The sequence below is a fragment of the Channa argus genome, unplaced genomic scaffold (assembly GCF_033026475.1).
Source record: "Channa argus isolate prfri unplaced genomic scaffold, Channa argus male v1.0 Contig011, whole genome shotgun sequence".
In the NCBI taxonomy this organism is placed as follows: domain Eukaryota; kingdom Metazoa; phylum Chordata; class Actinopteri; order Anabantiformes; family Channidae; genus Channa; species Channa argus.
The window spans coordinates 831,346-855,735 of record NW_027125230.1 but is presented as its reverse complement, the minus strand read 5'-3'; the positions used below and the strand labels follow the sequence as shown (position 1 = coordinate 855,735).

The 24,390-nt window shown below is 42.2% G+C and overlaps 17 pseudogenes; all 17 read left to right on the top strand.

The window, feature by feature from the left end:
- The first annotated feature begins 395 nt into the window (after positions 1-395).
- On the top strand, positions 396-514 carry LOC137112081 (5S ribosomal RNA; annotated as a pseudogene).
- Positions 515-2,348: 1,834 nt separating this feature from the next.
- On the top strand, positions 2,349-2,467 carry LOC137112049 (5S ribosomal RNA; annotated as a pseudogene).
- An 868-nt stretch (positions 2,468-3,335) lies between these two features.
- Positions 3,336-3,464, top strand: LOC137111596 (5S ribosomal RNA; annotated as a pseudogene).
- An 868-nt stretch (positions 3,465-4,332) lies between these two features.
- LOC137111700 (5S ribosomal RNA) lies at positions 4,333-4,451 on the top strand (annotated as a pseudogene).
- Positions 4,452-5,308: 857 nt separating this feature from the next.
- On the top strand, positions 5,309-5,427 carry LOC137112185 (5S ribosomal RNA; annotated as a pseudogene).
- An 868-nt stretch (positions 5,428-6,295) lies between these two features.
- LOC137111604 (5S ribosomal RNA) lies at positions 6,296-6,414 on the top strand (annotated as a pseudogene).
- An 867-nt stretch (positions 6,415-7,281) lies between these two features.
- On the top strand, positions 7,282-7,400 carry LOC137111501 (5S ribosomal RNA; annotated as a pseudogene).
- Positions 7,401-9,233: 1,833 nt separating this feature from the next.
- LOC137111950 (5S ribosomal RNA) lies at positions 9,234-9,352 on the top strand (annotated as a pseudogene).
- An 867-nt stretch (positions 9,353-10,219) lies between these two features.
- On the top strand, positions 10,220-10,338 carry LOC137111948 (5S ribosomal RNA; annotated as a pseudogene).
- Positions 10,339-11,206: 868 nt separating this feature from the next.
- LOC137111436 (5S ribosomal RNA) lies at positions 11,207-11,325 on the top strand (annotated as a pseudogene).
- Positions 11,326-12,192: 867 nt separating this feature from the next.
- Positions 12,193-12,311, top strand: LOC137111424 (5S ribosomal RNA; annotated as a pseudogene).
- Positions 12,312-13,179: 868 nt separating this feature from the next.
- LOC137112184 (5S ribosomal RNA) lies at positions 13,180-13,298 on the top strand (annotated as a pseudogene).
- An 868-nt stretch (positions 13,299-14,166) lies between these two features.
- On the top strand, positions 14,167-14,285 carry LOC137112183 (5S ribosomal RNA; annotated as a pseudogene).
- An 868-nt stretch (positions 14,286-15,153) lies between these two features.
- On the top strand, positions 15,154-15,272 carry LOC137111478 (5S ribosomal RNA; annotated as a pseudogene).
- Positions 15,273-16,140: 868 nt separating this feature from the next.
- Positions 16,141-16,259, top strand: LOC137111403 (5S ribosomal RNA; annotated as a pseudogene).
- A 6,949-nt stretch (positions 16,260-23,208) lies between these two features.
- On the top strand, positions 23,209-23,327 carry LOC137112058 (5S ribosomal RNA; annotated as a pseudogene).
- An 868-nt stretch (positions 23,328-24,195) lies between these two features.
- LOC137111568 (5S ribosomal RNA) lies at positions 24,196-24,314 on the top strand (annotated as a pseudogene).
- The last annotated feature ends 76 nt before the right edge of the window (positions 24,315-24,390 follow it).

Genomic DNA, 24,390 nt, shown 5'->3' with positions numbered 1-24,390 from the left:
TTTTCACATTAGGGAGTTAGGGTTAGCGACTGTCTTTTGGTTTGTTTATTTCTATCAGGCTAGCTAGCACTTTCTGTGGGAAATGGCTTATTTTGTTTATTATGTTGGCCTTGGTTCGCCCTGAGTTGTAGTGTCATGTTTTGTTTGACACTTTCTTTCGTTTAAAATAAATATCATTCTGTTGGAACATCTCAATCCTGGATTTTGGTTTGGGGATCGGAGAGGGAACATGCAAATTTATCTTTGTATGTTTCACCCTGACCCCCTAGACAGGGGCGTAACAGACCAGTACAGTTATAGTACTTTGTACTTTGCCATATTTATCTTCTTCTTAGCAAGTGTCATGCATTCTGCTTCTCTAGCGTTTTTAAGAGCTGTTGATGATGTCAAATGCAGCTTACGGCCACACCGCTCTCTAAGCGCCCGATCTCGTCCGATCTCGGCAGCCAAATAGAGCCGGGCCTGGTTAGTACTTGGTAGGAAGACCGCCTGGGAATACCAGGTGTTGTAAGCTTTTTTGCTTGGGTTTACGGGCAGCACAAGCTGGTGTTACTGCCTATTTATTCATAGAAATTGTTCTATATTTTCATCAAATTTTGTTCTTTCATTGCTGTTTTGTTAGTTTATTGGTTTGCCAACCATCGTGCTTCATTACTAGTAGACCATGTTACGGTCCTGGCCATATGTGTTGTTTTTATTTTGTTGTTCTTATAGGTGCCCTGCCTGATTGGCTGGATTGGGGGGCAGTACAGGAAGCTGATTGGTCCATCCTACACTTCCTGGAGTTTTAAAAGTACGGTTCCCAACAGCTAGCGAGGCTCTTTCTGGCATCAGCACCTGTTTGCTGTTCTTGGTTTCCAAACCTTATTTAGCATTTTTGAATTGTTAGGTTTTGTGCCGTGGTTTTGTTTATAAATTGTATATTTTGTAAATAGTATTAAATCTGTAGGGGTGAACTGCCATTTTCTTTGGACTGTTTTCACATTAGGGAGTTAGGGTTAGCGACTGTCTTTTGGTTTGTTTATTTCTATCAGGCTAGCTAGCACTTTCTGTGGGAAATGGCTTATTTTGTTTATTATGTTGGCCTTGGTTCGCCCTGAGTTGTAGTGTCATGTTTTGTTTGACACTTTCTTTCGTTTAAAATAAATATCATTCTGTTGGAACATCTCGATCCTGGATTTTGGTTTGGGGATCGGAGAGGGAAAATGCTAATTTATCTTTGTATGTTGCACCCTGACCCCCTAGACAGGGGCGTAACAGACCAGTACAGTTATAGTACTTTGTACTTTGACACATTTATCTTCTTCTTAGCAAGTGTCATGCATTCTGCTTCTCTAGCGTTTTTAAGAGCTGTTGATGATGTGAAATGCAGCTTACGGCCACTCCGCTCTCTAAGCGTCCGATCTCGGCAGCCAAATTGGGCCGGGCCTGGTTAGTACTTGGTAGGAAGACCGCCTGGGAATACCAGGTGCTGTAAGCTTTTTTGCTTGGGTTTACGGGCAGCACAAGCTGGTGTTACTGCCTATTTATTCATAGAAATTGTTCTATATTTTCATCAAATTTTGTTCTTTCATTGCTGTTTTGTTACTTTATTGGTTTGCCAACCATCGTGCTTCATTACTAGTAGACCATGTTACGGTCCTGGCCATATGTGTTGTTTTTATTTTCTTGTTCTTATAGGTGCCCTGCCTGATTGGCCGGATTGGGGGGCAGTACAGGAGGCTGATTGGTCCATCCTACACTTGCTGGAGTTTTAAAAGTACGGTTCCCAACAGCTAGCGAGGCTCTTTCTGGCATCAGCACCTGTTTGCTGTTCTTGGTTTCCAAACCTTATTTAGCATTTTTGAATTGTTAGGTTTTGTGCCCTGGTTTTGTTTATAAATTGTATATTTTGTAAATAGTATTAAATCTGTAGGGGTGGACTGCCATTTTTCTTTTGATTGTTTTCTCTTGTTTTCACATTAGGGAGTTAGGGTTAGCGACTGTCTTTTGGTTTGTTTATTTCTATCAGGCTAGCTAGCACTTTCTGTGGGAAATGGCTTATTTTGTTTATTATGTTGGCCTTGGTTCGCCCTGAGTTGTAGTGTCATGTTTTGTTTGACACTTTCTTTCGTTTAAAATAAATATCATTCTGTTGGAACATCTCAATCCTGGATTTTGGTTTGGGGATCGGAGAGGGAACATGCAAATTTATCTTTGTATGTTTCACCCTGACCCCCTAGACAGGGGCGTAACAGACCAGTACAGTTATAGTACTTTGTACTTTGCCATATTTATCTTCTTCTTAGCAAGTGTCATGCATTCTGCTTCTCTAGCGTTTTTAAGAGCTGTTGATGATGTCAAATGCAGCTTACGGCCACACCGCTCTCTAAGCGCCCGATCTCGTCCGATCTCGGCAGCCAAATAGAGCAGGGCCTGGTTAGTACTTGGTAGGAAGACCGCCTGGGAATACCAGGTGTTGTAAGCTTTTTTGCTTGGGTTTACGGGCAGCACAAGCTGGTGTTACTGCCTATTTATTCATAGAAATTGTTCTATATTTTCATCAAATTTTGTTCTTTCATTGCTGTTTTGTTAGTTTATTGGTTTGCCAACCATCGTGCTTCATTACTAGTAGACCATGTTACGGTCCTGGCCATATGTGTTGTTTTTATTTTCTTGTTCTTATAGGTGCCCTGCCTGATTGGCTGGATTGGGGGGCAGTACAGGAAGCTGATTGGTCCATCCTACACTTCCTGGAGTTTTAAAAGTACGTTTCCCAACAGCTAGCGAGGCTCTTTCTGGCATCAGCACCTGTTTGCTGTTCTTGGTTTCCAAACCTTATTTAGCATTTTTGAATTGTTAGGTTTTGTGCCGTGGTTTTGTTTATAAATTGTATATTTTTTAAATAGTATTAAATCTGTAGGGGTGGACTGCCATTTTTCTTTTGATTGTTTTCTCTTGTTTTCACATTAGGGAGTTAGGGTTAGCGACTGTCTTTTGGTTTGTTTCTTTCTATCAGGCTAGCTAGCACTTTCTGTGGGAAATGGCTTATTTTGTTTATTATGTTGGCCTTGGTTCGCCCTGAGTTGTAGTGTCATGTTTTGTTTGACACTTTCTTTCGTTTAAAATAAATATCATTCTGTTGGAACATCTCGATCCTGGATTTTGGTTTGGGGATCGGAGAGGGAACATGCTAATTTATCTTTGTATGTTGCACCCTGACCCCCTAGACAGGGGCGTAACAGACCAGTACAGTTATAGTACTTTGTACTTTGCCACATTTATCTTCTTCTTAGCAAGTGTCATGCATTCTGCTTCTCCAGCGTTTTTAAGAGCTGTTGATGATGTCAAATGCAGCTTACGGCCACACCGCTCTCTAAGCGCCCGATCTCGTCCGATCTCGTCCGATCTCGGCAGCCAAATAGAGCCGGGCCTGGTTAGTACTTGGTAGGAAGACCGCCTGGGAATACCAGGTGTTGTAAGCTTTTTTGCTTGGGTTTACGGGCAGCACAAGCTGGTGTTACTGCCTATTTATTCATAGAAATTGTTCTATATTTTCATCAAATTTTGTTCTTTCATTGCTGTTTTGTTAGTTTATTGGTTTGCCAACCATCGTGCTTCATTACTAGTAGACCATGTTACGGTCCTGGCCATATGTGTTGTTTTTATTTTCTTGTTCTTATAGGTGCCCTGCCTGATTGGCTGGATTGGGGGGCAGTACAGGAAGCTGATTGGTCTATCCTACACTTCCTGGAGTTTTAAAAGTACGTTTCCCAACAGCTAGCGAGGCTCTTTCTGGCATCAGCACCTGTTTGCTGTTCTTGGTTTCCAAACCTTATTTAGCATTTTTGAATTGTTAGGTTTTGTGCCGTGGTTTTGTTTATAAATTGTATATTTTGTAAATAGTATTAAATCTGTAGGGGTGGACTGCCATTTTTCTTTTGATTGTTTTCTCTTGTTTTCACATTAGGGAGTTAGGGTTAGCGACTGTCTTTTGGTTTGTTTCTTTCTATCAGGCTAGCTAGCACTTTCTGTGGGAAATGGCTTATTTTGTTTATTATGTTGGCCTTGGTTCGCCCTGAGTTGTAGTGTCATGTTTTGTTTGACACTTTCTTTCGTTTAAAATAAATATCATTCTGTTGGAACATCTCAATCCTGGATTTTGGTTTGGGGATCGGAGAGGGAACATGCAAATTTATCTTTGTATGTTTCACCCTGACCCCCTAGACAGGGGCGTAACAGACCAGTACAGTTATAGTACTTTGTACTTTGCCACATTTATCTTCTTCTTAGCAAGTGTCATGCATTCTGCTTCTCTAGCGTTTTTAAGAGCTGTTGATGATGTCAAATGCATGTTACGGCCACACTGCTCTCTAAGCGCCCGATCTCGTCCGATCTCGGCAGCCAAATAGGGCCGGGGCTGGTTAGTACTTCGTAGGAAGACCGCCTGGGAATACCAGGTGCTGTAAGCTTTTTTGCTTGGGTTTACGGGCAGCACAAGCTGGTGTTACTGCCTATTTATTCATAGAAATTGTTCTATATTTTCATCAAATTTTGTTCTTTGATTGCTGTTTTGCTACTTTATTGGTTTGCCAACCAACGTGCTTCATTACTAGTAGACCATGTTACGGTCCTGGCCATATGTGTTGTTTTTATTTTCTTGTTCTTATAGGTGCCCTGCCTGATTGACTGGATTGGGGGGCAGTACAGGAAGCTGATTGGTCCATCCTACACTTCCTGGAGTTTTAAAAGTACGGTTCCCAACAGCTAGCGAGGCTTTTTCTGGCATCAGCACCTGTTTGCTGTTCTTGGTTTCCAAACCTTATTTAGCATTTTTGAATTGTTAGGTTTTGTGCCGTGGTTTTGTTTATAAATTGTATATTTTGTAAATAGTATTAAATCTGTAGGGGTGAACTGCCATTTTCTTTGGACTGTTTTCACATTAGGGAGTTAGGGTTAGCGACTGTCTTTTGGTTTGTTTATTTCTATCAGGCTAGCTAGCACTTTCTGTGGGAAATGGCTTATTTTGTTTATTATGTTGGCCTTGGTTCGCCCTGAGTTGTAGTGTCATGTTTTGTTTGACACTTTCTTTCGTTTAAAATAAATATCATTCTGTTGGAACATCTCGATCCTGGATTTTGGTTTGGGGATCGGAGAGGGAAAATGCTAATTTATCTTTGTATGTTGCACCCTGACCCCCTAGACAGGGGCGTAACAGACCAGTACAGTTATAGTACTTTGTACTTTGACACATTTATCTTCTTCTTAGCAAGTGTCATGCATTCTGCTTCTCTAGCGTTTTTAAGAGCTGTTGATGATGTGAAATGCAGCTTACGGCCACACCGCTCTCTAAGCGCCCGATCTCGTCCGATCTCGGCAGCCAAATTGGGCCGGGCCTGGTTAGTACTTGGTAGGAAGACCGCCTGGGAATACCAGGTGCTGTAAGCTTTTTTGCTTGGGTTTACGGGCAGCACAAGCTGGTGTTACTGCCTATTTATTCATAGAAATTGTTCTATATTTTCATCAAATTTTGTTCTTTCATTGCTGTTTTGTTACTTTATTGGTTTGCCAACCATCGTGCTTCATTACTAGTAGACCATGTTACGGTCCTGGCCATATGTGTTGTTTTTATTTTCTTGTTCTTATAGGTGCCCTGCCTGATTGGCTGGATTGGGGGGCAGTACAGGAAGCTGATTGGTCCATCCTACACTTCCTGGAGTTTTAAAAGTACGGTTCCCAACAGCTAGCGAGGCTCTTTCTGGCATCAGCACCTGTTTGCTGTTCTTGGTTTCCAAACCTTATTTAGCATTTTTGAATTGTTAGGTTTTGTGCCGTGGTTTTGTTTATAAATTGTATATTTTGTAAATAGTATTAAATCTGTAGGGGTGGACTGCCATTTTTCTTTTGATTGTTTTCTCTTGTTTTCACATTAGGGAGTTAGGGTTAGCGACTGTCTTTTGGTTTGTTTATTTCTATCAGGCTAGCTAGCACTTTCTGTGGGAAATGGCTTATTTTGTTTATTATGTTGGCCTTGGTTCGCCCTGAGTTGTAGTGTCATGTTTTGTTTGACACTTTCTTTCGTTTAAAATAAATATCATTCTGTTGGAACATCTCAATCCAGGATTTTGGTTTGGGGATCGGAGAGGGAACATGCAAATTTATCTTTGTATGTTTCACCCTGACCCCCTAGACAGGGGCGTAACAGACCAGTACAGTTATAGTACTTTGTACTTTGCCACATTTATCTTCTTCTTAGCAAGTGTCATGCATTCTGCTTCTCTAGCGTTTTTAAGAGCTGTTGATGATGTCAAATGCATGTTACGGCCACACCGCTCTCTAAGCGCCCGATCTCGTCCAATCTCGGCAGCCAAATAGGGCCGGGCCTGGTTAGTACTTGGTAGGAAGACCGCCTGGGAATACCAGGTGCTGTAAGCTTTTTTGCTTGGGTTTACGGGCAGCACATGCTGGTGTTACTGCCTATTTATTCATAGAAATTGTTCTATATTTTCATCAAATTTTGTTCTTTCATTGCTGTTTTGCTACTTTATTGGTTTGCCAACCATCGTGCTTCATTACTAATAGACCATGTTACGGTCCTGGCCATATGTGTTGTTTTTATTTTCTTGTTCTTATAGGTGCCCTGCCTGATTGGCCGGATTGGGGGGCAGTACAGGAAGCTGATTGGTCCATCCTACACTTGCTGGAGTTTTAAAAGTACGGTTCCCAACAGGTAGCGAGGCTCTTTCTGGCATCAGCACCTGTTTGCTGTTCTTGGTTTCCAAACCTTATTTAGCATTTTTGAATTGTTAGGTTTTGTGCCGTGGTTTTGTTTATAAATTGTGTATTTTGTAAATAGTATTAAATCTGTAGGGGTGAACAGCCATTTTCTTTTGATTGTTTTCTCTTGTTTTCACATTAGGGAGTTAGGGTTAGCGACTGTCTTTTGGTTTGTTTATTTCTATCAGGCTAGCTAGCACTTTCTGTGGGAAATGGCTTATTTTGTTTATTATGTTGGCCTTGGTTCGCCCTGAGTTGTAGTGTCATGTTTTGCTTGACACTTTCTTTCGTTTAAAATAAATATCATTCTGTTGGAACATCTCAATCCTGGATTTTGTTTTCGGGATCGGAGAGGGAACATGCTAATTTATCTTTGTATGTTGCACCCTGACCCCCTAGACAGGGGCGTAACAGACCAGTACAGTTATAGTACTTTGTACTTTGCCACATTTATCTTCTTCTTAGCAAGTGTCATGCATTCTGCTTCTCTAGCGTTTTTAAGAGCTGTTGATGATGTCAAATGCATGTTATGGCCACACCGCTCTCTAAGCGCCCGATCTCGTCCGATCTCGGCAGCCAAATAGGGCCGGGCCTGGTTAGTACTTGGTAGGAAGACCGCCTGGGAATACCAGGTGCTGTAAGCTTTTTTGCTTGGGTTTACGGGCAGCACAAGCTGGTGTTACTGCCTATTTATTCATAGAAATTGTTCTATATTTTCATCAAATTTTGTTCTTTCATTACTGTTTTGCTACTTTATTGGTTTGTCAACCATCGTGCTTCATTACTAGTAGACCATGTTACGGTCCTGGCCATATGTGTTGTTTTTATTTTGTTGTTCTTATACGTGCCCTGCCTGATTGGCCGGATTGAGGGGCAGTACAGGAAGCTGATTGGTCCATCCTACACTTCCTGGAGTTTTAAAAGTACAGTTCCCAACAGCTAGCGAGGCTCTTTCTGGCATCAGCACCTGTTTGCTGTTCTTGGTTTCCAAACCTTATTTAGCATTTTTGAATTGTTAGGTTTTGTGCCGTGGTTTTGTTTATAAATTGTATATTTTGTAAATAGTATTAAATCTGTAGGGGTGAACAGCCATTTTCTTTTGATTGTTTTCTCTTGTTTTCACATTAGGGAGTTAGGGTTAGCGACTGTCTTTTGGTTTGTTTCTTTCTATCAGGCTAGCTAGCACTTTCTGTGGGAAATGGCTTATTTTGTTTATTATGTTGGCCTTGGTTCGCCCTGAGTTGTAGTGTCATGTTTTGTTTGACACTTTCTTTCGTTTAAAATAAATATCATTCTGTTGGAACATCTCGATCCTGGATTTTGGTTTGGGGATCGGAGAGGGAAAATGCTAATTTATCTTTGTATGTTGCACCCTGACCCCCTAGACAGGGGCGTAACAGACCAGTACAGTTATAGTACTTTGTACTTTGACACATTTATCTTCTTCTTAGCAAGTGTCATGCATTCTGCTTCTCTAGCGTTTTTAAGAGCTGTTGATGATGTGAAATGCAGCTTACGGCCACACCGCTCTCTAAGCGTCCGATCTCGGCAGCCAAATTGGGCCGGGCCTGGTTAGTACTTGGTAGGAAGACCGCCTGGGAATACCAGGTGCTGTAAGCTTTTTTGCTTGGGTTTACGGGCAGCACAAGCTGGTGTTACTGCCTATTTATTCATAGAAATTGTTCTATATTTTCATCAAATTTTGTTCTTTCATTGCTATTTTGTTACTTTATTGGTTTGCCAACCATCGTGCTTCATTACTAGTAGACCATGTTACGGTCATGGCCATATGTGTTGTTTTTATTTTCTTGTTCTTATAGGTGCCCTGCCTGATTGGCCGGATTGGGGGGCAGTACAGGAGGCTGATTGGTCCATCCTACACTTGCTGGAGTTTTAAAAGTACGGTTCCCAACAGCTAGCGAGGCTCTTTCTGGCATCAGCACCTGTTTGCTGTTCTTGGTTTCCAAACCTTATTTAGCATTTTTGAATTGTTAGGTTTTGTGCCCTGGTTTTGTTTATAAATTGTATATTTTGTAAATAGTATTAAATCTGTAGGGGTGAACTGCCATTTTCTTTGGATTGTTTTCACATTTGGGAGTTAGGGTTAGCGACTGTCTTTTGGTTTGTTTATTTCTATCAGGCTAGCTAGCACTTTCTGTGGGAAATGGCTTATTTTGTTTATTATGTTGGCCTTGGTTCGCCCTGAGTTGTAGTGTCATGTTTTGTTTGACACTTTCTTTCGTTTAAAATAAATATCATTCTGTTGGAACATCTCGATACTGGAGTTTGGTTTGGGGATCGGAGAGGGAACATGCTAATTTATCTTTGTATGTTGCACCCTGACCCCCTGGACAGGGGCGTAACAGACCAGTACAGTTATAGTACTTTGTACTTTGCCACATTTATCTTCTTCTTAGCAAGTGTCATGCATTCTGCTTCTCCAGCGTTTTTAAGAGCTGTTGATGATGTCAAATGCTGCTTACGGCCACACCGCTCTCTAAGCGCCCGATCTCGTCCGATCTCGGCAGCCAAATAGAGCCGGGCCTGGTTAGTACTTGGTAGGAAGACCGCCTGGGAATACCAGGTGCTGTAAGCTTTTTTGCTTGGGTTTACGGGCAGCACAAGCTGGTGTTACTGCCTATTTATTCATAGAAATTGTTCTATATTTTTATCAAATTTTGTTCTTTCATTGCTGTTTTGCTACTTTATTGGTTTGTCAACCATCGTGCTTCATTACTAGTAGACCACGTTACGGTCCTGGCCATATGTGTTGTTTTTATTTTGTTGTTCTTATAGGTGCCCTGCCTGATTGGCCGGGTTGGGGGGCAGTACAGGAAGCTGATTGGTCCATCCTACACTTCCTGGAGTTTTAAAAGTACGGTTCCCAACAGCTAGCGAGGCTCTTTCTGGCAGCAACACCTGTTTGCTGTTCTTGGTTTCCAAACCTTATTTAGCATTTTTGAATTGTTAGGTTTTGTGCCGTGGTTTTGTTTATAAATTGTTTATTTTGTAATTCGTATTAAATCTGTAGGGGTGAACAGCCATTTTCTTTGGATTGTTTTCTCTTGTTTTCACATTAGGGAGTTAGGGTTAGCGACTGTCTTTTGGATTGTTTATTTCTATCAGGCTAGCTAGCACTTTCTGTGGGAAATGGCTTATTTTGTTTATTATGTTGGCCTTGGTTCGCCCTGAGTTGTAGTGTCATGTTTTGTTTGACACTTTCTTTCGTTTAAAATAAATATCATTCTGTTGGAACATCTCGATCCTGGATTTTGGTTTGGGGATCGGAGAGGGAACATGCTAATTTATCTTTGTATGTTGCACCCTGACCCCCTGGACAGGGGCGTAACAGACCAGTACAGTTATAGTACTTTGTACTTTGCCACATTTATCTTCTTCTTAGCTAGTTTCATGCACTCTGCTTCTCCAACGTTTTTAAGAGCTGTTGATGATGTCAAATGCAGCTTACGGCCACACCGCTCTCTAAGCGCCCGATCTCGTCCGATCTCGGCAGCCAAATAGAGCCGGGCCTGGTTAGTACTTGGTAGGAAGACCGCCTGGGAATACCAGGTGCTGTAAGCTTTTTTGCTTGGGTTTACGGGCAGCACAAGCTGGTGTTACTGCCTATTTATTCATAGAAATTGTTCTATATTTTCATCAAATTTTGTTCTTTCATTACTATTTTGCTACTTTATTGGTTTGTCAACCATCGTGCTTCATTACTAGTAGACCATGTTACGGTCCTGGCCATATGTGTTGTTTTTATTTTGTTGTTCTTATAGGTGCCCTGCCTGATTGGCCGGATTGGGGGGCAGTACAGGAGGCTGATTGGTCCATCCTACACTTGCTGGAGTTTTAAAAGTACGGTTCCCAACAGCTAGCGAGGCTCTTTCTGGCATCAGCACCTGTTTGCTGTTCTTGGTTTCCAAACCTTATTTAGCATTTTTGAATTGTTAGGTTTTGTGCCCTGGTTTTGTTTATAAATTGTATATTTTGTAAATAGTATTAAATCTGTAGGGGTGGACTGCCATTTTTCTTTTGATTGTTTTCTCTTGTTTTCACATTAGGGAGTTAGGGTTAGCGACTGTCTTTTGGTTTGTTTATTTCTATCAGGCTAGCTAGCACTTTCTGTGGGAAATGGCTTATTTTGTTTATTATGTTGGCCTTGGTTCGCCCTGAGTTGTAGTGTCATGTTTTGTTTGACACTTTCTTTCGTTTAAAATAAATATCATTCTGTTGGAACATCTCAATCCTGGATTTTGGTTTGGGGATCGGAGAGGGAACATGCAAATTTATCTTTGTATGTTTCACCCTGACCCCCTAGACAGGGGCGTAACAGACCAGTACAGTTATAGTACTTTGTACTTTGCCATATTTATCTTCTTCTTAGCAAGTGTCATGCATTCTGCTTCTCTAGCGTTTTTAAGAGCTGTTGATGATGTCAAATGCAGCTTACGGCCATACCGCTCTCTAAGCGCCCGATCTCGTCCGATCTCGACAGCCAAATAGAGCTGGGCCTGGTTAGTACTTGGTAGGAAGACCACGTGGGAATACCAGGTGCTGTAAGCTTTTTTTCTTGGGTTTACGGGCAGCACAAGCTGGTGTTACTGCCTATTTATTCATAGAAATTGTTCTATATTTTCATCAAATTTTGTTCTTTCATTACTGTTTTGCTACTTTATTGGTTTGTCAACCATCGTGCTTCATTACTAGTAGACCATGTTACGGTCCTGGCCATATGTGTTGTTTTTATTTTCTTGTTCTTATAGGTGCCCTGCCTGATTGGCCGGATTGGGGGGCAGTACAGGAAGCTGATTGGTCCATCCTACACTTCCTGGAGTTTTAAAAGTACGGTTCCCAACAGCTAGCGAGGCTCTTTCTGGCATCAGCACCTGTTTGCTGTTCTTGGTTTCCAAACCTTATTTAGCATTTTTGAATTGTTAGGTTTTGTGCCGTGGTTTTGTTTATAAATTGTGTATTTTGTAAATAGTATTAAATCTGTAGGGGTGAACAGCCATTTTCTTTTGATTGTTTTCTCTTGTTTTCACATTAGGGAGTTAGGGTTAGCGACTGTCTTTTGGTTTGTTTATTTCTATCAGGCTAGCTAGCACTTTCTGTGGGAAATGGCTTATTTTGTTTATTATGTTGGCCTTGGTTCGCCCTGAGTTGTAGTGTCATGTTTTGTTTGACACTTTCTTTCGTTTAAAATAAATATCATTCTGTTGGAACATCTCGATCCTGGATTTTGGTTTGGGGATCGGAGAGGGAACATGCTAATTTATCTTTGTATGTTGCACCCTGACCCCCTAGACAGGGGCGTAACAGACCAGTACAGTTATAGTACTTTGTACTTTGCCACATTTATCTTCTTCTTAGCAAGTGTCATGCATTCTGCTTCTCCAGCGTTTTTAAGAGCTGTTGATGATGTCAAATGCTGCTTACGGCCACACCACTCTCTAAGCGCCCGATCTCGTCCGATCTCGGCAGCCAAATAGAGCCGGGCCTGGTTAGTACTTGGTAGGAAGACCGCCTGGGAATACCAGGTGCTGTAAGCTTTTTTGCTTGGGTTTACGGGCAGCACAAGCTGGTGTTACTGCCTGTTTATTCATAGAAATTGTTCTATATTTTCATCAAATTTTGTTCTTTCATTGCTGTTTTGCTACTTTATTGGTTTGTCAACCATCGTGCTTCATTACTAGTAGACCATGTTACGGTCCTGGCCATATGTGTTGTTTTTATTTTCTTGTTCTTATAGGTGCCCTGCCTGATTGGCCGGATTGGGGGGCAGTACAGGAGGGTGATTGGTCCATCCTACACTTCCTGGAGTTTTAAAAGTACGGTTCCCAACAGCTAGCGAGGCTCTTTCTGGCATCAGCACCTGTTTGCTGTTCTTGGTTTCCAAACCTTATTTAGCATTTTTGAATTGTTAGGTTTTGTGCCCTGGTTTTGTTTATAAATTGTATATTTTGTAAATAGTATTAAATCTGTAGGGGTGGACTGCCATTTTTCTTTTGATTGTTTTCTCTTGTTTTCACATTAGGGAGTTAGGGTTAGCGACTGTCTTTTGGTTTGTTTATTTCTATCAGGCTAGCTAGCACTTTCTGTGGGAAATGGCTTATTTTGTTTATTATGTTGGCCTTGGTTCGCCCTGAGTTGTAGTGTCATGTTTTGTTTGACACTTTCTTTCGTTTAAAATAAATATCATTCTGTTGGAACATCTCGATCCTGGATTTTGGTTTGGGGATCGGAGAGGGAAAATGCTAATTTATCTTTGTATGTTGCACCCTGACCCCCTAGACAGGGGCGTAACAGACCAGTACAGTTATAGTACTTTGTACTTTGACACATTTATCTTCTTCTTAGCAAGTGTCATGCATTCTGCTTCTCTAGCGTTTTTAAGAGCTGTTGATGATGTGAAATGCAGCTTACGGCCACACCGCTCTCTAAGCGCCCGATCTCGTCCGATCTCGGCAGCCAAATTGGGCCGGGCCTGGTTAGTACTTGGTAGGAAGACCGCCTGGGAATACCAGGTGCTGTAAGCTTTTTTGCTTGGGTTTACGGGCAGCACAAGCTGGTGTTACTGCCTATTTATTCATAGAAATTGTTCTATATTTTCATCAAATTTTGTTCTTTCATTGCTGTTTTGTTACTTTATTGGTTTGCCAACCATCGTGCTTCATTACTAGTAGACCATGTTACGGTCCTGGCCATATGTGTTGTTTTTATTTTCTTGTTCTTATAGGTGCCCTGCCTGATTGGCCGGATTGGGGGGCAGTACAGGAGGCTGATTGGTCCATCCTACACTTGCTGGAGTTTTAAAAGTACGGTTCCCAACAGCTAGCGAGGCTCTTTCTGGCATCAGCACCTGTTTGCTGTTCTTGGTTTCCAAACCTTATTTAGCATTTTTGAATTGTTAGGTTTTGTGCCCTGGTTTTGTTTATAAATTGTATATTTTGTAAATAGTATTAAATCTGTAGGGGTGGACTGCCATTTTTCTTTTGATTGTTTTCTCTTGTTTTCACATTAGGGAGTTAGGGTTAGCGACTGTCTTTTGGTTTGTTTATTTCTATCAGGCTAGCTAGCACTTTCTGTGGGAAATGGCTTATTTTGTTTATTATGTTGGCCTTGGTTCGCCCTGAGTTGTAGTGTCATGTTTTGTTTGACACTTTCTTTCGTTTAAAATAAATATCATTCTGTTGGAACATCTCGATCCTGGATTTTGGTTTGGGGATCGGAGAGGGAAAATGCTAATTTATCTTTGTATGTTGCACCCTGACCCCCTAGACAGGGGCGTAACAGACCAGTACAGTTATAGTACTTTGTACTTTGACACATTTATCTTCTTCTTAGCAAGTGTCATGCATTCTGCTTCTCTAGCGTTTTTAAGAGCTGTTGATGATGTGAAATGCAGCTTACGGCCACACCGCTCTCTAAGCGCCCGATCTCGTCCGATCTCGGCAGCCAAATTGGGCCGGGCCTGGTTAGTACTTGGTAGGAAGACCGCCTGGGAATACCAGGTGCTGTAAGCTTTTTTGCTTGGGTTTACGGGCAGCACAAGCTGGTGTTACTGCCTATTTATTCATAGAAATTGTTCTATATTTTCATCAAATTTTGTTCTTTCATTGCTGTTTTGTTACTTTATTGGTTTGCCAACCATCGTGCTTCATTACTAGTAGACCATGTTACGGTCCTGGCCATATGTGTTGTTTTTATTTTCTTGTTCTTATAGGTGCCCTGCCTGATTGGCCGGATTGGGGGGCAGTACAGGAGGCTGATTGGTCCATCCTACACTTGCTGGAGTTTTAAAAGTACGGTTCCCAACAGCTAGCGAGGCTCTTTCTGGCATCAGCACCTGTTTGCTGTTCTTGGTTTCCAAACCTTATTTAGCATTTTTGAATTGTTAGGTTTTGTGCCCTGGTTTTGTTTATAAATTGTATATTTTGTAAATAGTATTAAATCTGTAGGGGTGGACTGCCATTTTTCTTTTGATTGTTTTCTCTTGTTTTCACATTAGGGAGTTAGGGTTAGCGACTGTCTTTTGGTTTGTTTATTTCTATCAGGCTAGCTAGCACTTTCTGTGGGAAATGGCTTATTTTGTTTATTATGTTGGCCTTGGTTCGCCCTGAGTTGTAGTGTCATGTTTTGTTTGACACTTTCTTTCGTTTAAAATAAATATCATTCTGTTGGAACATCTCAATCCTGGATTTTGGTTTGGGGATCGGAGAGGGAACATGCAAATTTATCTTTGTATGTTTCACCCTGACCCCCTAGACAGGGGCGTAACAGACCAGTACAGTTATAGTACTTTGTACTTTGCCACATTTATCTTCTTCTTAGCAAGTGTCATGCATTCTGCTTCTCTAGCGTTTTTAAGAGCTGTTGATGATGTCAAATGCATGTTACGGCCACACCGCTCTCTAAGCGCCCGATCTCGTCCGATCTCGGCAGCCAAATAGGGCCGGGCCTGGTTAGTACTTGGTAGGAAGACCGCCTGGGAATACCAGGTGCTGTAAGCTTTTTTGCTTGGGTTTACGGGCAGCACAAGCTGGTGTTACTGCCTATTTATTCATAGAAATTGTTCTATATTTTCATCAAATTTTGTTCTTTCATTGCTGTTTTGCTACTTTATTGGTTTGTCAACCATCGTGCTTCATTACTAATAGACCATGTTACTGTCCTGGCCATATGTGTTGTTTTTATTTTCTTGTTCTTATAGGTGCCCTGCCTGATTGGCCGGATTGGGGGGCAGTACAGGAGGGTGATTGGTCCATCCTACACTTGCTGGAGTTTTAAAAGTACGGTTCCCAACAGCTAGCGAGGCTCTTTCTGGCATCAGCACCTGTTTGCTGTTCTTGGTTTCCAAACCTTATTTAGCATTTTTGAATTGTTAGGTTTTGTGCCCTGGTTTTGTTTATAAATTGTATATTTTGTAAATAGTATTAAATCTGTAGGGGTGGACTGCCATTTTTCTTTTGATTGTTTTCTCTTGTTTTCACATTAGGGAGTTAGGGTTAGCGACTGTCTTTTGGTTTGTTTATTTCTATCAGGCTAGCTAGCACTTTCTGTGGGAAATGGCTTATTTTGTTTATTATGTTGGCCTTGGTTCGCCCTGAGTTGTAGTGTCATGTTTTGTTTGACACTTTCTTTCGTTTAAAATAAATATCATTCTGTTGGAACATCTCGATCCTGGATTTTGGTTTGGGGATCGGAGAGGGAACATGCTAATTTATCTTTGTATGTTGCACCCTGACCCCCTAGACAGGGGCGTAACAGACCAGTACAGTTATAGTACTTTGTACTTTGCCACATTTATCTTCTTCTTAGCAAGTGTCATGCATTCTGCTTCTCTAGTGTTTTTAAGAGCTGTTGATGATGTCAAATGCAGCTTACGGCCACACCGCTCTCTAAGCGCCCGATCTCGTCCGATCTCGGCAGCCAAATAGAGCCGGGCCTGGTTAGTACTTGGTAGGAAGACCGCCTGGGAATACCACGTGCTGTAAGCTTCTTTGCTTGGGTTTACGGGCAGCACAAGCTGGTGTTACTGCCTATTTGTAGGCTCTTTCTGGCAGCAGCACCTGTTTGCTGTTTTTGGTTCCCAAACCTGGTTGCAGACAGAGGTGTGGTTTCTCTCTAGAGCGAGCAGTGACGGACCCGCGCATGAGCCTGTTTTGGCGGGCTTTTTCAGTTTGCTTGTGTTTTTTGTCGTAATTTAACTAAATAGTATAGAGATTTCGATTTTGTTTATGTTACTAATCCCCCCGGCGGAGTTGCTCCGTTCGGGGGCGCTTTCATTTTGCCTTTTTCTTTTTTATTTTATTTTGGTTTTGTTTTTTTGCCGAGTGTTACTCGATTCGCCAAGCTACGTAAAATGGAGAATGGCGGAGAAAGACGAGGTAAATTGACGGAGGACGCTGTGAAAATTGTGGCTCCTACCATGAGATGTGGGGGGGAAACGGCAATGCCAGCCGAAATAGAGTACGGAGCGGGAGGAAGCAAACGCCAGGCCGTGGAGCAGGGAGAGAAGAGAAATGGCGGGCAAGTTCCGGGCTTGTCAATGCAGAGGATTACTTCAGCAAAGAGGACGGGGAAAGGAGTGGATTTGGTCGGAGAGCAGCGGCAGAATAGGTTGGAGATTGATGGCATTTGTGTGGATGGAAAACATCAGGAGGAACGGGCGAGGATGCAGACGGAGATGAGCGGAAGACGGGAGACAATGAGAGAAAAAAGGTACGAAAAAGATTTGACTGTATTGGCAGAGGTGGTTGGTGAAGAGAAGGTGAAAACGATGGAACTGTTACGAGCAATACGTGATGTGTGTGGAGGCATAGTTGCGCTGCGTGAGACCGGATCGAATAAATATGAGGTGACGGTAAAAAGTGAAGCTGGAAAGAAAAGGCTACTGGATGGATTTAAAGTTGGTAAAGCGGTGGTAATGGTAAAAACATTAGCAATTGATGAACTGGTGGTGTCTTTTTTGAATTTGCCGGCGTATATAACGGACGAGGAAATTATGGAAAAACTGGACGTGTGGGGAGTGAGAGCGATCTCGCCTATTAAAAGGAGGATGTGGCCCGGGACTGATGTGGCGGACGGTACAAGATATATGAAGGTAAAGTTTAATGAAACTGTGCAGTCACTGCCCTACTCAGCGAAATTCATGACAGCTAATGGTCCGGAGTATTTTAGAGTAATTCACAATAATCAAGTGAAAGTTTGTCGGATGTGCTTACAGCCGGGACACATCGTGAGGGACTGTCCGGATTTCACCTGTTTTAAATGTAATAAACAGGGACATTATGCACGTGAGTGTGATGCCAGGATGCACAGATGTATGGAATGTCATAGCTCCACAGAGGAATGTCAATGTAAAAATATAGATGAAGGGAATGGGGAGGGTAGCAGGGAATCCATCTCCGAGGATGACAGGAGTGAGGTTAGACCTGTAGAGGAGCCAGAGCTGAATATGGGCAGCGAGAGTGAACAGGAGGATGAGGTGGTGTTGGAGACGCAGGGCGGTGACCTGCCTGTGCGGGAGGAACATGGGAGTGAAAGAGAGGATGTGTTGGGATCTAGTATGGATCAAGTGCTGGCAGAGTGGAGCGGGGATAGGGCGGGTCACCCTGAAGGGGGTTGGCTGAGCCCATCTTGGCTCGCTTCACAGAAGGTCCCCTCTCATAATGGAATACCACCCGCCCCTAGAGAGGAAGACTCGGATGCTGCCCTGCTGGCTCCCCAGGCTGACAGTATAGAGTCAGATTCGGAGATGGATGTTCAGCAGATAAAGCAGGTTAGAAAACGTCCACAGCAAGAGAAATCAGGGAGGAGTGAGGGAGGGAATAGAGGCAAAGGGAAAAAACAGCTTAGGAAATGACCTTTTTAATCGGTGTTTACTTGATAATGCTGCTTCAATCGCAAAATTTAAACGGGTTAACAAATATTGGGAAAATAGAGCAACTCTGTGGAGAAATGGCATGCGACATCTTGTGTGTCCAGGAATGTAGGTGGTCCATGGACAAAATAGACACTATAAAATCTTTTTGGAGAGGGGAGCTCTTTTACTCCCTCTCCTCAAACAAAACTGCTGGAGTGGCAATTTTTGTAAAGCCGGGTGTGTGTGAGAGTATTGTGGAGATTTTTAAGGATGGACAGGGTAGACTAATTGTTATTGATATAATACATTATAATAAAAAATATAGAATTCTGAATTTGTACGGTCCGAACAGTGAACCTGAAAGGAGAGGTTTCTTTGAGCGCTGCAAAAGGTGGACAGATGATTGCTCGGTAGTGATAGGAGATTGGAATGTTGCTCTGACTAAGGCGGACGTAGGAGTTAATAATAAATTTAAACAAGACATTAGTAGATCGGCTGTTTTTGTATGGATGGATGAGTGTGATTTGATAGATGCGTGGAGAGTGCTGAACCCCGGCACCCGGGCGTATTCGCGCAGGCAAGTGGTATTGGGCAGGCTAAAGCAATCCAGGATTGACCTGTGTTTGTTGGCGTCGAGTTTGGTGCAAGAATTAAATGAGTGTAAATATTGTTTTTGTTCCTGGAGTGATCATGCCTGTTTAAAGGTGACTCTAGGGGAGGGTGGTATGCAAAGGAATGGGGGCCTGTGGTGTTTTAACACTTCCCTCCTTGAAGATCAAGTTTTTAAAGATAAAATGAAGTCTTTTCTCTCTGCTCTATGTGATGAGAGTGATTATGTCGTGGATATCATTGAGTGGTGGGAGCGCACCAAATTTAAAATTAAAAAGCGTTGTATCGCTCTGAGCAGAGAGAAGAGGCTGAGGGAAAAGACAGAGGAGGCTGAGCTGAGACATCATCTAAAAGAGGAGCTTGAGCTTATTGAGGCTGAGTGTGACCGTCCCTTGGATGTCTATCTTGGATTGAGGGAGCAGCTGAGACGGTTAGATGAGAGAAAATGCAGAGGCGCAATGATCCGCAGTAAAGCACAACACATGTTGAAAGGGGAGCGCTGTACTGCTTTTTTTCTAGGTTTGGAAAAAAGGAAACAGGCAAAAACATACATACCAGAAATAAAAGACCTTGATGGAAACACACATACTGATATAGTGGATATTTTACAAGCAATACAAGACTACTACGCTAATTTGTTTAGCAAACAACATATTAAAAAAGCACAAATGGGCACAGTATTAGGAAAAATTGGCTGCTCCCTCAGTCACGAGGATGCGGCTCTGTGTGATGGTGACATTCAGATTGAAGAAGTGAGAGCAGCGATTGGAAGCCTTAATACATCTAAAAGCCCGGGTGTGGATGGTCTCTCAGCTGAGTTTTACCAACATTTCAGCAACATACTGGCCCCCGTCCTCTGCAGGCTATACTCTGCCATGCAGGAGGAGAACAGGTGCGCGGAGTCTTTTTTAAGGGGTGTGATCACTCTAGTTTATAAAAACAAAGGCGCCAGAGATGACCTGGCAAATTATAGGCCAATTAGTCTGCTCAATACTGACTATAAGATCCTCGCTAAGGTGCTAGGGTTCAGGCTTAAGGGAGTGATTGGCTCGATAGTTGGGCCTACCCAGACTTACAGCATTCCGGGGAGGGATATCGCTGACTGCATTTTGTCAACAAAATTCTCATTGGAGAATTTAATGGCTACAGGAGGTATATACCTTAATGTAGATCTAGAGAAGGCATTTGACAGAGTGAGTCACGATTTTCTCTTCGAGTGTCTGGGGGTTTTTGGGTTCGGCCCAACTTTTCGAGGGTGGATGAAGTTACTGTACAGCCGAGCTACTAGTGTCGTGAAGTGCAATGGCTTCGTGACAGATCCCGTCCCCTTAGAAAGATCAGTGAGACAGGGGTGCCCCCTATCAGCTATGCTCTATGCAATAGTGGCAGAACCTCTAGCACAGTCAATTATATCTGACTCTCAAATAATTGGGATCACGTCGCCCAGAGGAACTGATTTCAAAATAGCACAATATGCAGATGATATTAACATCATGGTCAGGGATGGGGATAGTTTGCGAAGGGTTTTGCAACATCTAGATGCATATGAGCAAGCTGCGGGAGCACGGGTAAATAAGGACAAATCGAGTTTGATCCTGGGGCCTGGTACTGTTCTTGGGGAGGAAGGCCAGCATTTTAAAAGGGGCGGGCCTGAGGTTAAAGTACTTGGTGTATATTTGGGCTCACAACCAGAAGACAGCAGTCGTAGATCCTGGGAAGAGCAGGTTGCGGGGTGTAGATCAAGGCTCGCACTGTGGAGAATGAGGGGATTAGGTTTAAAAGGGAAAATCACTGTAATAAATGCAGTAATTGTGCCGAGACTTGTCTACACCATGCAGGTTTGTCACCTGCCGAGTGATGTACTGGTACGCCTGAGCAGCGCTATTGAGGATTTTCTATGGAAGGGGAGAGCAATGAAAATTGCACATAAGACACTGGTCGGGCCGTACAAAAAGGGGGGACTCAAACTGTGTAATTTAAAAGCAAAATTGAAGTCATTAAGAATAAAACTGTTTAAGAAAATGCTGAGCCAGAAAACTAAAAACATATGGGAGGATTATTTGTATGATGATGTACTGAAAAGAGGTATGTGCGGCTTTTACAATCTATGTAGCGTCACACTCGGCCGGCCTATTGTGGGAACATGTCCACTCTTCCAGGAGGCGGCTGAGGCATGGGTGGAAATCCTGCCCCAGTTGGAGTGTGTAATTACATCAAAACAAAGTGTGTTAAACCAGCCCATCTTTGGGAACCCCTGCCTCAGCGGCCGAGAGGGATGTAAGGCCGGTCGGGGCATCTTGACTGAGGCGCTACATCAGATTAAAGATGTTTTAGACCAGACAGGGGCTCCTAGCCCTCTTGCGGTATTTAGTAAAATTAGGATGAAAGGGTTTAATATAAAAAAGGCTAGAGTTGTTCGATTTTGTGATGATTTATTAGAGCGAATGCCGCAAGAGTGGAAAGAGTGGTTGTCGGAAGTGGATGAGGATCGGGTGGAGGACGACGAGCTGGATTTTGCTCTGACCTGTGACGTCAAAAACAGAAAACTGCAAGATTTACAATCAAAATTTTGGTATAGGGTTTTAATTAACAAAATATTCCAAGAACCTACAGCAAACACTGCATGGTCTCATCTCTTTCTTACCCGTCCCGTCTCTGAAATTTGGTCAAATATACACAGTAAGTGGCTTCCCCCTGCAATAACAAACTCAAACTTCCTGCTGCGTCACAGAAGGGTGCTGGTTTCTGTCGTCCTTCACCAGATAAGTAAAAGCACGTATGCGAGAACCTGTCCGGTCTGTAGGGTGGAAGATGAAGATTTTAACCACTTTATGCTATACTGTACAGTCACACGGGATTTCAGGGACTGGGTTAAAACGTTGTTAATCAATAAGTGTAAACTGCCTAAGTTAGAAGGGGAAGCATGGGACTGGGTGTGGTGCTTTGGGAAACAAAAAGGTGATAAAAGATGTAATGTTGGTTTAATCAATTTTTTATTGAGTGTAGCACGTCATGTGTTGTATGTTGGTAGAAATTATGCTTTGTATGGGGGGAAAAGGACAAACAGGGTGGGTTTTTTTCAAAATATGGTGACACATTACATGAGAATTCTGTTTTCAGTGGATGAGGATGAGTTTATAGCTAGGTGGGGGGCAAGGAATGATTTATGTGAGCTGGATGGGGAGGGTAGATTGCACTTCGATTTTGGGTGAATTTATTTAACCTTGTAGTATATGGGCGTATATATTTAAGAATGTATGTGTGTATGTAGGTGTATGTATATATGTATATATATGTGTGTATGTATATATATGTATGTATACATGTATATATGTGCATACAAATATGTGGAAAAAAGGGGAAGAGGCTTGCTTTGCTTTAATTTGTTTGATTTACTGTTAAAAAGACGAATGAATTTACTCTTTTTCTTTATGTTTCTCTGTATATAGTTAATTTTTATTTTGTAAAGTGTATTTTTGATAATAAAAAGATAAAAAAAAAAAAAAATAAGCGCCCGATCTCGTCCGATCTCGGCAGCCAAATAGAGCCGGGCCTGGTTAGTACTTGGTAGGAAGACCGCCTGGGAATACCAGGTGCTGTAAGCTTTTTTGCTTGGGTTTACGGGCAGCACAAGCTGGTGTTACTGCCTATTTATTCATAGAAATTGTTCTATATTTTCATCAAATTTTGTTCTTTCATTGCTGTTTTGCTACTTTATTGGTTTGTCAACCATCGTGCTTCATTACTAGTAGACCATGTTACGGTCCTTGCCATATGTGTTGTTTTTATTTTCTTGTTCTTATAGGTGCCCTGCCTGATTGGCCGGATTGGGGGGCAGTACAGGAAGCTGATTTGTCCATCCTACACTTCCTGGAGTTTTAAAAGTACGGTTCCCAACAGCTAGCGAGGCTCTTTCTGGCATCAGCACCTGTTTGCTGTTCTTGGTTTCCAAACCTTATTTAGCATTTTTGAATTGTTAGGTTTTGTGCCGTGGTTTTGTTTATAAATTGTATATTTTGTAAATAGTATTAAATCTGTAGGGGTGAACAGCCATTTTCTTTTGATTGTTTTCTCTTGTTTTCACATTAGGGAGTTAGGGTTAGCGACTGTCTTTTGGTTTGTTTATTTCTATCAGGCTAGCTAACACTTTCTGTGGGAAATGGCTTATTTTGTTTATTATGTTGGCCTTGGTTCGCCCTGAGTTGTAGTGTCATGTTTTGTTTGACACTTTCTTTCGTTTAAAATAAATACCATTCTGTTGGAACATCTCAATCCTGGATTTTGGTTTGGGGATCGGAGAGGGAACATGCAAATTTATCTTTGTATGTTTCACCCTGACCCCCTAGACAGGGGCGTAACAGACCAGTACAGTTATAGTACTTTGTACTTTGCCATATTTATCTTCTTCTTAGCAAGTGTCATGCATTCTGCTTCTCTAGCGTTTTTAAGAGCTGTTGATGATGTCAAATGCAGCTTACGGCCACACCGCTCTCTAAGCGCCCGATCTCGTCCGATCTCGGCAGCCAAATAGGGCCGGGCCTGGTTAGTACTTTGTAGGAAGACCGCCTGGGAATACCAGGTGCTGTAAGCTTTTTTGCTTGGGTTTACGGGCAGCACAAGCTGGTGTTACTGCCTATTTATTCATAGAAATTGTTCTATATTTTCATCAAATTTTGTTCTTTCATTGCTGTTTTGTTACTTTATTGGTTTGCCAACCATCGTGCTTCATTACTAGTAGACCATGTTACGGTCCTGGCCATATGTGTTGTTTTTATTTTCTTGTTCTTATAGGTGCCCTGCCATATTGGCTGGATTGGGGGGCAGTACAGGAAGCTGATTGGTCCATCCTACACTTCCTGGAGTTTTAAAAGTACGGTTCCCAACAGCTAGCGAGGCTCTTTCTGGCATCAGCACCTGTTTGCTGTTCTTGGTTTCCAAACCTTATTTAGCATTTTTGAATTGTTAGGTTTTGTGCCGTGGTTTTGTTTATAAATTGTATATTTTGTAAATAGTATTAAATCTGTAGGGGTGGACTGCCATTTTTCTTTTGATTGTTTTCTCTTGTTTTCACATTAGGGAGTTAGGGTTAGCGACTGTCTTTTGGTTTGTTTCTTTCTATCAGGCTAGCTAGCACTTTCTGTGGGAAATGGCTTATTTTGTTTATTATGTTGGCCTTGGTTCGCCCTGAGTTGTAGTGTCATGTTTTGTTTGACACTTTCTTTCGTTTAAAATAAATATCATTCTGTTGGAACATCTCAATCCTGGATTTTGGTTTGGGGATCGGAGAGGGAACATGCAAATTTATCTTTGTATGTTTCACCCTGACCCCCTAGACAGGGGCGTAACAGACCAGTACAGTTATAGTACTTTGTACTTTGCCACATTTATCTTCTTCTTAGCAAGTGTCATGCATTCTGCTTCTCTAGCGTTTTTAAGAGCTGTTGATGATGTCAAATGCATGTTACGGCCACACCGCTCTCTAAGCGCCCGATCTTGTCCGATCTCGGCAGCCAAATAGGGCCGGGCCTGGTTAGTACTTGGTAGGAAGACCGCCTGGGAATACCAGGTGCTGTAAGCTTTTTTGCTTGGGTTTACGGGCAGCACAAGCTGGTGTTACTGCCTATTTATTCATAGAAATTGTTCTATATTTTCAT